This window comes from Nerophis lumbriciformis, linkage group LG03 (genome assembly GCF_033978685.3).
Source record: "Nerophis lumbriciformis linkage group LG03, RoL_Nlum_v2.1, whole genome shotgun sequence".
NCBI lineage: Eukaryota > Metazoa > Chordata > Actinopteri > Syngnathiformes > Syngnathidae > Nerophis > Nerophis lumbriciformis.
This window is the reverse complement of record NC_084550.2, coordinates 71,927,769-71,937,500: the sequence shown is the minus strand read 5'-3', so window position 1 is coordinate 71,937,500 and position 9,732 is coordinate 71,927,769. Positions and strand designations below refer to the sequence as shown.

General features: G+C 38.5%; 1 protein-coding gene across 10 annotated transcripts in view; it reads right to left on the bottom strand.

Annotated features, from left to right (window-relative positions):
• LOC133590304 (liprin-beta-2-like) overlaps positions 1 to 8,509 on the bottom strand; it is a 103,982-nt gene extending 95,473 nt beyond the window's left edge. For 9 of the 10 annotated variants that reach the window (XM_061942915.2, XM_061942930.2, XM_061942945.2 and 6 more), the window contains exon 1: positions 8,292 to 8,509. The gene's annotated coding sequence lies outside the window, so the exon portion shown is untranslated. Of the gene's footprint in view, positions 1 to 7,258; positions 7,301 to 8,291 lie in introns of those variants that run through there. The other variant, XM_061942922.2, reaches the window with a different exon arrangement.
• Between the last annotated feature and the right edge of the window lie 1,223 nt (positions 8,510 to 9,732).

Here is a 9,732-nt window from a genome sequence, read left to right as displayed (position 1 = left end):
CATATTACTGCATATACACTAATACAATATACATACATATATTATATTATACATATATAATAGTTAACATAGATTTTCAATTTTCTTGTGGCAGTGGGGGCACAATATGGATCAATATGACATCATCATATCATTTGCATGAGATACATATATTGACTTTAAAAAGATACATATATTTTCTTTAAAAAGACTGAAGAAAATGTTTTACATACATTTAAAAATAAACCTGTGTCATTATTAATTAGTGTTAACATATTTTTTTGGTCATATATTACATAGTTTTGCTCTATTTTGCAATTGTTGCTGCTTATTGTATAATGTAACACCTAAATAAATAAACACGAAAATAAAATGGACTTAATAACATTTTCCTGTCTGGCACTAAGAATTATAAATAATACAGTCCAAGTTTCCAATGTTTACAAGCATTACTGCATCATTTCAATCTACACCTTTTTCCTCTTACACTTTCTTCCAATCCGCAATTTTCTCCTTCTCCTCTCGTTCTTCACATTGGGTTCCTACTTTTCCTGGACTGACAGCAGAGCACATAAGCACTTCTTTCTCTCCCTTCCTCTCTCGCTGCTTCACGCAGGAAACACAGGATTATTTCTTGCAGATTAGCAGCACTACTTTGCTTTTGTGCTTGCAACTACCAGCTCCTCACTTCACATCCTTTCTTCTGGCGCACAGCTGCAGGAGTTAACATTACATTTACTGTATATAAATATATATATACACATACACTATATGTACATATATATATTTACATACATATATTGTGTATATATATATATATATATATATATATATATATATATATATATATATATATATATATATATATATATATATATATACATATATGCATATTGTCGGAGGCAGATATTTACATATATCCGTATTTAAGTGTTACTTCTTTATTTTCATAATCATTTTACAAAACAGCTATTGTTCTTCCAATTGTGGTCTTTTGGTTGTCTGCAAATACTGTGTGCTAACCTTGACTTTGGAATGTAAGGAGGAGAGATACTCCTTTTCCTTATCTGTTCCTGTGCCCAGCTGAGGAGGACAATGGGCATGTGTTTGGGCTGGAAAGAGAGACAAGACAACGAGGGTGGGAGGGAGAGACACTTTATAGAAGAGAAGGTTTCCATATTTTAGATCAGACCATCTTAGCTGCGCGATTGAATGTTCTATGCTGGACTGGTCTCATTATGTTTCCAAAGCTTTGGAGATAAAATTACAAAATACCTATTCTGTCTCTGGTGGTTCTTCTACTCAGCTGTACTGTCATAAAGAGCTTGGGAGCGACTAGCCGCTTGAATTCCCTGGGAGGAACAACTGGTCCAAAACGCAACAATTTGGGGGCTCGTCCGGGATTTGAACCCGGCACCTCTCACATATACAGTATACATATACAGTATATGTATATATGTATGTATAGATGTGTATATATGTATAGATGTATGTATATAAGTATATACATATATATATATATATACTCGCGAACAACCTGGTCGATGTTGCTTTAGCGTTCCTAAAGATACTAAATGACATGGCTCCCGTGAAAACAGTCAGAATCAAAGCCCGCTCTGAACCATGGATGAATCCGGACCTACTAGCTGCCATAAAAGACAGAGACAGAAAATACTCCGAATACCAAAAGTGTAAAACAGAAGTAGATAAACAACCCAATAATAACAACCTCCAATCATTCCTTTCAACTCTCAAAAAGCAATGCAATAAATTGAGAAATAAGTCAACTAACCTGACTAAATCCTTAAAAAAAAATTACATTAACGACAAAAAAGAGGAAAACACAAATAAGCCACGTGAGCTCTGGAAAATCCTCAACAACCAGCTTCCTGGTTGCAGCCAAAAACTTAAAACCAGACTCACCAACATCAGCATCAAGGAGGGTGACTCCCTCATTACAGACAAAATGGAGGTAGCAAGCAGACTTAACGCCTTTTTCAGCAGCATAGCCACAACTCTTGTCAACAAGCTGTCCCACCACTCTGGTCGCTTTGGTGTAGAACACATTAAAGCCTTCTACAGAAAGCTAGGAGTATCCAACAATGATTTCAAATTAGAAATGGTCTCAGCGGAGGAGGTGCTTAAAAAATTGAGCGCGCTCCACCCAAACAAGGCCACAGGCCTTGACAATATCCCCTCCAGATTCCTCAGGGACTCTGCCTCCATCATTGCCCCGATCATCACGCACATAATAAACCTATCAATTACACAAGGCCAAGTAACAAAAGATTTTAAGATAGCAAGAGTAACTCCCCTCTTTAAAAAAGGAAGCAAATTGGAACCTGGCAACTACCGACATGTTTCTATTCTCAGTTCCATTTCGAAAGTAATGGAAAAAATAGTTTATGAACAGGTCGATAGTTACCTTGCCACTAATAAACTCATGTATAAATTCCAATCTGGCTTCAGAACTAACCACTCCACTGACACATGCCTTCTCTATCTGACTTCAGAACTAACCACTCAACTGACACATGCCTTCTCTATCTGAGCGACCACATCAAACATGAGGTGGACGTGGGCATGGTCATGTTGGACCTTCAGAAGGCCTTTGACACCGTTGACCACGCTATACTGTTGGATAAGCTCAGAGCAATCGGATTTGACAAAACCTCATGGAGCTGGATGCAATCTTACTTGGAGGGGAGGAAACAGGTGGTAGAGGTGAACGGCACCGTGTCCCCCCCCCCCCCCCTCTCAGTGAGCTGTGGAGTCCCCCAAGGCAGTATATTGGGGCCTTTAATGTTCCTAGTATACATAAAGGACTTGTCATCAGCATGGGACTGTGAATTGTTCTTGTTTGTGGATGACTTGGCCCTGCTGGTATCAGACAAGGACAAGTCACATGTGGAGAAAATCCTCAGTAGAACTTGCACCTGGCTCGCTGACAACAAGCTATCCATACACTTGAGTAAAACTGAATCCATCCTGTTTGGGTCCCACATCAACCTTAAGAAAGTCAATGACTTCACTATAAAAGTGGGTGACATTGTTATCACCAGGAAAGATGAGGTCACCTACCTAGGTTCCATTCTAGAGGCTAATCTTTCCTGTGATAAAATGGCAACCAAGGTCATCAAAAAGGTCAACCAATGAACGAGATTTCTCTATAGAATCTCCTCTCTGGTCAACAAAAGCACCATGAGGATTCTAGCGGGAACTCTTGTTCAACCCTTTTTCCATTACGCATGCACCTCCTGGTACCCTAGCACCTCCAAAACCCTCAAATCTAGACTCCAAACATCCCAGAACAAGCTAGTCAGATTACTTCTAGACCTCCACCCCAGATCACACCTCACTCCTACCCACTTCTCCAAAGTGGGCTGGCTCAGGGTGGAGGACAGAGTAAAACAACTTGCACTGAGCCTAGTCTATAAAATCCGCTACACCTCCCTGATACCGAAGTACATGTCAAACTACTGACCGCCATAACCACAACACCAGGGGGAGCTCCACTAACCACGTTAAACCCAGATTCCCATCTAACAAAGGTCTTAACTCATTCTCCTTCTATGCCACATCAATATGGAATGTGCTCCCAACAGGTATAAAAGAAAGGGCATCTCTATCCTCCTTCAAAACCGCACTAAAAGAACACCTCCAGGCAACTTCAACCCTAAACTAACACCCTCCCCGGATTGTAAATAATCAAATGTAAATAATCAAATGTAGACACTTTTTCTTATGCTTTCTGATCTCTCTCTCTCTCTCTTTCTCTCTCTCTCTCTCTTTCTCTCTCTCTCTCTATGTCCACTACTTGCTGTCCATATCCTACCAAGTCAGACCTCCACTGTTTCAATATCCATTTCTCTGTTCTCAATTATTGATGATTGATGATAACAACCAAACCTAACCCCCCCACCCCGAATTGTAAATGATGTAAATAATTCAATGTATACACCCTGATGATTATCTTGTGTGATGACTGTATTATGATGATAGTATATATTTGTATCATGAATGAACCCGACTTAAACAAGTGTAAAAACTTATTGGGGTGTTACCATTTAGTGGTCAATTGTAGGGAATATGTACTTCACTGTGCAACCTACTAATAAAAGTCTCAATCAATCAATCAATGTATATTTACATACCGGTACAAAGTATATGTGCATATGTGTATATATGTTTATTTATGTATATACATATATACATATATGTATATACATAGCTCTTTGTATCGCTAAAATCCTAACGATATACATCCATGGTGGCAAATTGTTGAGACTGTATTCTACCTTGCAGCAGATTATCAGCGGTTGGGAGCTCTTCGCACACACACACACACACACACACACACACACACACACACACACACACACACACACACACACACACACACACACAAATTGATGATGTGCAATAACGCAGCATGTGTCACTGCAACTTAGCATCTTTTCATAGCCCAAAGTGCATGAAACAACCAACTAGCTTTGTTTTCTATCTGAGGGTTGCCAGGACTAAACTTTTTATGGAGAACCTACTGAACGCCTGTGCCTGTACAACACACAATACACTCTACATACATACAATACAACATACATACATACAGCACAGGCTATGAATGAATCAAAATGATAAATGGGTTGTACTTGTATAGCGCTTTTCTACCTTCAAGGTACTCAAAGCGCTTTGACACTACTTCCACATTTACCCATTCACACACACATTCACACACTGATGGAGGGAGCTGCCATGCAAGGCGCTAACCAGCACCCATCAGGAGCAAGGGTGAAGTGTCTTGCTCAGGACACAACGGACATGACGAGGTTGGTACTAGGTGGGGATTGAACCAGGGACCCTCGGGTCGCGCACGGCCACTCTTCCACTGCGCCACGCCGTCCCTATCAAAACAATGAATGAACACGTGAAGTGAAAACCATTTCAGGTGACTACCTCTTGAAGCTCATGGAGAGAATGCCAAGAGTGTGCAAAGCAGTCATCAGAACAAAGGGTGGCTATTTAGAAGAAACTAGAATATAAAACATGTTTTCAGTTATTTCACCTTTTTTTGTTAAGTACATAACTCCACATGTGTTCATTCATAGTTTTGATGTGACAATCTACAATGTAAATAGTCATATAAAGTCAAATAAAGAAAACACATTGAATGAGGAGAAGGTGTGTCCAAACCTTTTGGTCTGTACTGTAAATACATAATAAACATTACTCATCATATGCAAATTCTTCTTTACCTCAATATTGTATCAAAGTGTAATGGCACATGTGCACAGTACTCTAGTACACATGATTCCTGCTAGTAACCAGTACACAGTACTCTAGTACACATGATTCCTACTAGTAACCAGTGCACAGTACTCTAGTACACATGATTCCTGCTAGTAACCAGTACACAGTACTCTAGTACACATGATTCCTACTAGTAACCAGTGAACAGTACTCTAGTACACATGACTCCTGCTAGTAACCAGTACACAGTACTCTAGTACACATGATTCCTGCTAGTAACCAGTACACAGTACTCTAGTACACATGATTCCTGCTAGTAACCAGTACACAGTACTCTAGTACACATGATTCCTACTAGTAACCAGTGCACAGTACTCTAGTACACATGATTCCTGCTAGTAACCAGTGCACAGTACTCTAGTACACATGACTCCTGCTAGTAACCAGTACACAGTACTCTAGTACACATGATTCCTGCCAGTAACCAGTACACAGTACTCTAGTACACATGATTCCTGCCAGTAACCAGTGCACAGTACTCTAGTACACATGATTCCTGCTAGTAACCAGTACACAGTACTCTAGTACACATGATTCCTGCTAGTAACCAGTACACAGTACTCTAGTACACATGATTCCTACTAGTAACCAGTGCACAGTACTCTAGTACACATGATTCCTACTAGTAACCAGTGCACAGTACTCTAGTACACATGATTCCTGCTAGTAACCAGTGCACAGTACTCTAGTACACATGATTCCTGCTAGTAACCAGTGCACAGTACTCTAGTACACATGATTCCTGCCAGTAACCAGTACACAGTACTCTAGTACACATGATTCCTGCTAGTAACCAGTGCACAGTACTCTAGTACACAGGATTCCTGCTAGTAACCAGAGCTAAAATAAAAATAGTTTCTGCCCACACGTTGAACGGATGACGATGAGGTTGATGGACGATCTCTTGAGCAAGTAAGAGCAAGAAGGAGCAGACAAGAAGACGTGCTAATCAAGACAAGACAAACGTTACAACAAACAAACAAGACAAACGTTACAACAAACAAACAAGACAAACATTACAACAAACAAACAAGATCAACGTTAAAACAAACAAACAAGACAAACGTTACAACAATCAAACAAGATAAACGTTAAATTTAACAAACAAGACAAACGTTACAACAAACAAGACAAGCGTTACAACAACAAGACAAACTTTACAACAAACAAACAAGACAAACGTTACAACAGTCAAACAAGACAAACGTTACAATAAACAAACAAGACAAACGTTACAACAAACAAACAAGACAAACGTTACAACAAATAAACAAGACAAACATTACAACAAACAAACAGGACAAACGTTACAACAAACACACAAGACAAACGTTACAACAAACACACAAGACAAACGTTACAACAAACAAACACGACACACGTTACAACAAACAAGACAAACGTTACAAAAAACAAACAAGACAAACGTTACAACAAACAAGACAAACGTTACAACAAACAAGACAAACGTTACAACAAACAAACAAGACAAACGTTACAACAAACAAACAAGACAAACGTTACAAAAAACAAACAAGACAAGCATTACAACAAACAAGACAAACGTTACAACAAAAAAACAAGACAAACGTTACAACAAACAAACAAGACAAACGCTACAACAAACAAACAAGACAAACGTTACAACAAACAAACAAGACAAACGTTACAACAAACAAACAAGATCAACGTTACAACAAACAAACAAGACAAACGTTACAACAAACAAACAAGACAAACGTTACAAAAAACAAACAAGACAACCGTTACAACAAACAAACAAGACAAACGTTACAACAAACAAACAAGACAAACGTTACAACAAACAAGACAAACGTTACAACAAACAAACAAGACAAACGTTACAACAAATAAACACGACAAATGTTACAACAAACAAACAAGACAAACGTTGCAACAAACAAACAAGACAAACGTTACATGGCATCCAGTAATTGCTTTTACTCACATTGTAGTTCCTCTTTAGAGTGCTAGATCTCCCAAGGTTGTTGCATATGACCATTAAATGACACACAAACATTCCCAACAAGGTGTGTCGTGCGGCAGTTGTTGTACACTAGTAGTGTAGTACTGTTGTATAGTAGTGTAGTACTGTTGTGTAGTAGTGTAGTACTGTTGTGTAGTAGTTTAGTACTGTTGTGTAGTAGTGTAGTGCTGTTGTGTAGTAGTGTAGTGCTGCTACTGTTGTGTAATAGTGTAGTACTGTTGTGTAGTGCTGTTGTGCTGTTGTGTAGTAGTGTAGTGCTGTTGTGTAGTAGTGTAGTACTGTTGTATAGTAGTGTAGTGCTGTTGTGTAGTACTAATGTGTAGTAGTGTAGTACTGTTGTGTAGGGGTGTAGTGCTGTTGTGTAGTGCTGTTGTGTAGTGGTGTAGTACTGTTGTGTAGTAGTGTAGTGCTGTTGTGTGGTGCTGTTGTGTAGTAGTGTAGTGCTGTTGTGTAGTGTTGTTGTGTAGTGGTGTAGTGCTGCTGTGTAGTAGTGTAGTGCTGTTGTGTAGTGGTGTAGTACTAATGTGTAGTAGTGTAGTACTGTTGTGTAGTTGTGTAGTGCTGTTGTGTAGTAGTGTAGTGTTGTTGTGTAGTGGTGTAGTGCTGCTGTGTAGTAGTGTAGTGTTGTTGTGTAGTGGTGTAGTGCTGCTGTGTAGTAGTGTAGTGCTGTTGTGTAGTGGTGTAGTACTAATGTGTAGTAGTGTAGTACTGTTGTGTAGTTGTGTAGTGCTGTTGTGTAGTAGTGTAGTGCTGTTGTGTAGTGTTGTTGTGTAGTGGTGTAGTGCTGCTGTGTAGTAGTGTAGTGCTGTTGTGTAGTGGTGTAGTACTAACGTGTAGTAGTGTAGTACTGTTGTGTAGTTGTGTAGTGCTGTTGTGTAGTAGTGTAGTGCTGTCGTGTAGTAGTGTAGTGCTGTTGTGTGGTGCTGTTGTGTAGTGCTGTTGTTGTTGTCAACTATTCGTGTAATGTTTTAGTGTCTGCCTCGCGCTCGCTCACCTGCCATGTGACTTCAATGGTGCCTTCAAGTATTCCTCGGAAAAAAGAGCTCGTGAACAGTTTTGCCGGATAGGAATCTTAAAATGAATTATTGTATCCTGAGAAAAAAAGTATCGTGAATACCCGATTTGACGTCAATCAGGGCTATTTTCTACAGTAAAATGTCAGCACAGACCTTGTATAGCATATTTTATAAAGCAGTTCCATGTCGCGAAAAAGCTGCGACCAACACAACAGCTCTCATCTAAGTGTTGTTAAAACCATTGACGTGTATTACAAAAACCTTGAAACTGTCACTTTGTTAATATTACTGCGTGACAGTGTTTGTCAATTCTTTTTTCATTTAAAAAATGTCAACTTGGGTTATAAAATTATGAATGCATATTTAAATAAAAAACGTTAGGATTTTCAGGGCATCATTAATATTTGTTCACTACTCAACACTGCCATCTACTGGAAATAACCTTTCAATAACATTTGGATGTAAAAATGGCTTATTTAAATCCAAATGTGTGAATAAATCTGATCATCTTCAATTAACAACAAAAAATGTAATCATCCTTACAGACAACAAATATATTGAAGAACACACACTCAAATGATATCTCTGGCCCAAGTACAAAGTACTTGACCTCCTGCTGGTTCAGTAAGTTCACAAAATGATCATCACAGTTTCTACAAACACATCAAATAGAACAAATCAGGTTTACAAATGAATTATTTTCTTCCCAAGACCAAATTAACTTAGTACTTCTTTGATACCAAATGTTTATTGTGCTTGTAGTACTTGTACAAGTGTGTCTGTAGTTTCTTATACTTGTAGTACTTGTAGTAGTATACTTGTAGTTTCTTATAGTTGTAATACTTGTTGTAATGTACTAGAAGTTGTTTGTAGTTTTAGTACTTGTAGTAAAGTACATGCAATTTATTGTAGTCATAGTACTTGTAGTAAAGTGTAAGCATCTTCTTGTAATTGTAGTACTTGTAGTTGTGTATTTGTAGTTTTTATACTCTGGGATCATGCTCAGGACCTGAGCATGATCCCAGACCCTCAGCAACAGGTGTTGCTGAGTGGAAGCGTAACACTTTTTGACTGTGCCAGGCTATTATTTGTTTGCTCCAGTTTATTTTCCGTTTTGCTACAAAGTGAGTTTTATATACGTGTCTTTATGATAATAAACATTTTGGTTGAACATGGACACAATTCTGGACATTGATTGATTGAAACTTGTATTAGTAGATTGCACAGTACAGTACATATTCCGTACAGTTGACCACTAAATGGTGACACCCCAATAAGTTTTTATTAGCCTGGCTGCACACGTCTGAACTAGCTTCATTTATATTCGACAACCAGTAGCAGTAATAGTATAGGACTTTACTATTATTATTATTAGCCTTTATTTAACCAGGTAAAATCCCATTGAGATCAAAGATCTCT